This window comes from Stylophora pistillata, chromosome 6 (genome assembly GCF_964205215.1).
Source record: "Stylophora pistillata chromosome 6, jaStyPist1.2, whole genome shotgun sequence".
NCBI classification, from domain to species: domain Eukaryota; kingdom Metazoa; phylum Cnidaria; class Anthozoa; order Scleractinia; family Pocilloporidae; genus Stylophora; species Stylophora pistillata.
Window position 1 is genome coordinate 12,998,462 of NC_142524.1, and position 5,231 is coordinate 13,003,692.

Consider the following 5,231-nt stretch of genomic DNA (forward strand, 5'->3'; position numbering starts at 1 on the left):
TAGTGCTAGAAAAAGGTGATGCTTTTGATACTTCAGCTATTGTCGTGCCGTAAAGACATTACTGGAAACAGGAATTATTTGGTTGATAGGGTTCAAGATGCAATCAGCATAAGTATGTTAACATGCAGGCATATGGCTGATTGGTTTCACCTTCCTGACGAAACAAGAAAGTAAAGGCTGATAGTTTCTAAAGAAACTGTTTGGGGCTGGGTCGGTGGGGTTCACGAAATAATTTGAATATATCAGCAAAGTTGAAATGGTAAATTGGCCACCGTTACGATTATAAAAGCTGACGTTTCGAGCGTTAGCCCTTCGTCGGGGCGAATAGAGGAATTGTGGGTTGTGTGTGCTTTTAAAGGCGGAAAAGGAGATAGGTGATTGGTGGGAACATGGCAACAAGAAAAACACGAATAAATTAGTGGAATGAAAAGCGTTGGTTGATATCTGTGGGATTTAGAGTGCCGGTTTGAAAGATGAGCTTTTCTTCAAGAGTTTTCCGGCTTTCCGTGCTACCCGCTAAGTGTAAGGAAAGACCACAGATTGCCATGTGTTGCTTAGAATGGTTAGGTAAATTAAAATGTCTAGCGACTGGTTTCGATGTGTCCTTGTCATTCCTCTCCACGTCGCGAAGGTGTTCACGGAAACGGTCACCTAGCCTTCTGCCAGTTTCGCCGATGTAAATCTTTTTGTAATAAGTGCAAGTTATGCAATAGATTACATTGGCGGAGGTGCACGTGAAGTGATCGGTGATCTTAATGGATCGTTTGGGTCCCGATATTTTCTCAGTGTTGTGAATGAAAGGACACGTTTAACAAGAAAATGTTAAGACTTTTGTCATTAAAAGTAAGTCGACGTCTGCGATTTTCGAGGCGAAAGAGGCGTACTATAAAACGAAAATAATTTCAAAAGATATATTTCGGGCGGAATGAATCCTCATAACCGTTGTCGTATGCTCCCTAGTCTACGGGGCTCGGAGTCAAACGTGACCAGTTAAGTCCACATCTAATTTATTAAGAATTCTCTTAAGCGGCGAGGGTTGAGGAGCCTAATTACCAATTAACTTATTTTTCATCGCAGTTCTGTTGTGAAGTTTATCAGCATAAACGAACGAGCTGCAATATAACCTTTTATATATATCCAGGCGAATCCATGCCCTCTGGTAGATAGATTTGCCAGGGCTACCCAAAATTTAATCTAAATTTTCCTTCCCTATATGATTTAGGTTGCATTTGCCTCGTATCGATTGCAAATTAGGTTTGAAGTACGTGGCTGAGGTACAAGTTGGCGGAACAGCATTGATCAGAAAGTGGAAAGTAGCCGCTAAATGCAAGAGAACAAGAATGAGACCGTCCAACAGTAAACTAGGAAGAATTAAGCGCCATCGTTTCCATTTGAAAAGGTTTCAATCCTCTTTCCTTTCTGTGAGCTTTTTAAAAACTCATGTTCACCTGTGTATCTTAGGGCAATTTGTGCACGAGTCATGTTAACATCGCGCCAATTTCTGCTGACTTAGATGGCGTAGTTTGTTTTTATTTCTGTGTTAACATGACAGCTGTAATTCAGTTATGTAAACAAGAACACCATTTCAACTTTGTTGATATATCCAAATTATTTCGTTACCCCCACCGACGCAGCCCCAAACAGTTTCTTTAGAAACTATCAGCCTTTAAACAAGAACAGCTCAGTTTGCATTTAAAGAATACAAAGCAAACCTGGTAAAAGATTAAATTATTTTCAAATCATATGCATACCTAGCTTTGTGCCTATGTAAACTCTTACTTGGTGACACGACAGCTGGTATTTCAGCAATATAAACAGGAACAGCTTAGTTTGCGTTTGAAGAGTCACCCGTGCCTTAAAAATCAAAGATTCTTAAAAAATTAACTTCTTTTCAAATTATATGGATATGTAGCTTTGCGTTTATGCAAAAGTTTTGCTGGGTCTGTGGGAAGGTGGCGCGCATGGCAAGATCTTTTCGAAAAACATGTTTTGTCACAATAACCTTAGTTTGTTTATTTTTTTCATACAATTTACTATCCATACCAAAATCTAACATTAACAAGTTGAGATGTTCGAGTAATACCCTGAAGTGAACTATTCATTCAAAGATGGAAACTAAAGAAAACAGGTTATAACAAATCCCTGACCCCTACTTTCAACAACATTTATATAGGTAGATTTTCTTTGTAACTCAAAAACAAAAAAAAAAGAGAGACAAATTTGCCCTCAAATTTCCGCAGTAGGTTCATTCTATCTATTAATGGAGTTTAAATAGACGCCTCTCATAATCTGCTTTTAATATCATTAAAATTTTGGTACTTTACGTTCATGGTCATCGAGACAAAGAGCTGCTAAATGCTCAACAGTGGAATACGACGAGAGTTCAGTGACTTTGTCCACATCACGATCCTCATTAAAGATATTTTATATAGTTACACTCATGAACGTAGATAATTTATTTTAGTATAAACCACACAGGTAAATAGTGCTTTTCGCGCTTGCAGTATGGCTAGCTCGGACGTGATTAGCATGCAAGAAATATTTTGACCTCCGAGCAGCCGAAGAGACAAAATCACACATCCAGAGTTTATTTTGCGACCATTTTTCGGTACATCGACAGAATTAAACTAGATTTATGGTTTCTAAGTGTGTGGCACATGCTAAAACAACAAGTTACAGTCTCTTGTAAAACAATTCCTCAACTCAGTGTTGGTGAAAGTGGTGGCTATTTTCCTCTCTCACCTCCTCTTCGCTGAATAGTTGTTGGTCATTAGACAGATATTGATTGGTTGCTGTTAACCTCCCCGACAGAAAGAACTTTAATTTTTAATCACAGGAGGTTATCTTCCTAATGAAATCAAGTTCATGATGTTGCTATCCACTGATACTATGGGAGTTAGGTATTTATATTTGATTCGTAGCTGACTTGTTTGTACTTTATACTTTTTCTTAGAGCTGGAAAAGAAACAAGCGGTAAATCTGAGCAGATTTTAGGTTTTCCAAAAACTTGAAACATTTCCGTTCATCGTTGGACAGAAACTTGAAAAGAGTATTGTAAAAGCTTTCATCAATATTTATATTCAATACTCCTGGGGTAAAGAATGAATTGTCATCCCCTAAATAAAGCTTAATTATTAAAATGTAAAAAATTCATTCCATGTCATTCTTAGAGAATAATTCGGCCGGGATAGAAACTCATCAAGTGCATCGCTGAAAGAGGATCTTTCAACAATTAATGGTGGGTAGAGTTTCTCTTTTTGTTGTTTTGTGACACAAAAGGTTCCGAGACCTCTCTTTATTTTTAAAACGTGTATTTTAACGCCACACCGAATATGAACGGTTGAGAGTATTAAGAACAAAGAAGGAAGTCTTAAAAACTTTACTTTTCAAGAAGCACTCCTCAATGATTGTTTTCTGTGGTACATATCCACCAGACAGAAACGTGCAGTGGTAAACTCTTTATGCCTCTTGCTCGCTTGCCAATAACCTAGTGCTGTACACTGTGCATTGCTAGGGGTGAGCTCGGTTTGCTGGGAGAATTAAACGGACAACCTTTATTTGCCGTAATTGGGCCACTCAGTTGAGGGGCCGTTTATTTTTAATACCAAATCAAATTACAGCAAAACCGGAAATAAAACCTAATCCCAGCAAAGGTGAGGGCAAACACGCCAAAGCCCTGATCGACCCGAGAGACAGGGCCGCCCCACCTGAAGTCCAAGCAATGCACAGTGCCTAAACAAAAACTATTGTAAGAAAACAACGCGGCTTACACTGGCAAGGAAACCAGCCTAGTGCCCAATGGCGAGAATGATAGACTGAAAGCTAGTATCTAATGTCATGTTAATACTAATGAAATTATTATCATGCTTGTGAAACAGTTGGCCCTTGCACAACAGCCCCTTAAGCAGGTCATCCTGGAAGGAGACGACAAACCGTTAAATAAATTACTTTAAGAACTCCACCTAGTTACAGGCTAGAGAAAGTGGCCCAGAGGGGAAACATTGGGCCCTTACCCCAATGTCCCCGAAAATAGCACTACCAAATACACCTATCGTAAAAGGTCACACTGCTGGCCCTTGCTCTGCAGCCATTTCTAAATTACAGCGACTTATGATTGCACAGTCAATTTATGCTCGGGACATTTGCCATTTTAGGAAACAGTTGGCCCCTGCACAAATGCTCCTAAGTAGGCCCTACCTAATCCCTTCAGGGTAACACTGATAATACACTGTGAAGCTCCACAAGGTAATGAACTACATTTGGGTAACCCATTTACCAAGTGGCCCCCGCACACATGGTTTAATGAAGCAATATAAGAGTGTACTATATTCAGGAGATTTAATATATCTGAATCTAATAGGTGGTTCATACTCTGATATTCCATATTCACTGTAATGTTCAGACAAACATAGCACAGATACCAGTCGCCCCTGCACACCAGATCTGTGCCATGTTTGGGAAAGTCCACTATGTCTATACGGTATCCCCCTGCACGCATGGGCAAATGGTACTGAACTACGCCTGGAAGGCTGACAGAGACCCCATTGTGAAGGTTCATATATATCGCGGAAATGCATTAGAGTTTCCACGTCCAAAATCCTTGATGTGTGGGTCTAAGGGCCGCAAAGAACGCAACAGCAGACATGGCCTGAGCTAATTTCTGTTTTGCTTTTTTTTTCTTTTTTTTGATGATTTAGTTTGTTCGCAGGCCAAGATGATATTTTCTAGTATGGGTAAAGTAATGGGTAACTGAGTGTCTCTCGAAGGGTTCATGTAACCCGCAATGCGAGTTTGATCATTTCAGATTTAGTGGGGTCAGGCAGAGAAGCTAAACGATGGGAACAAGCAAAATTTAAAAGGCCTGTTAAAGATCATCTCTCCCGCAGGGCGACCATCCTCCTAAGCAAAATTCTAAAATCAAAGAGGAACGTGTACGTACTTTTTAAGGAGGCAAACGAGCTTCCTGCAACACCGAATCTAGTTTAATGCCTTCAAAAGATAACGTAGTAAGAGGGCCGCAGGTTTTCTCAGGTGCTAAGGGAATGCCAACATATGAACCAAGATCAATAAACAGATCTACCTGAGTCAGACAAAGTTGCTTTTCTGGGGCAATAATTAGAAAATCATCCAACAGATGAATGATATGATCTATTTTTAGCCTATGATGGGCGACCCATTCAACTGCTGTGCTAATAATTTCAAATGTCCTACAAGAGCTTGCACAACCCATA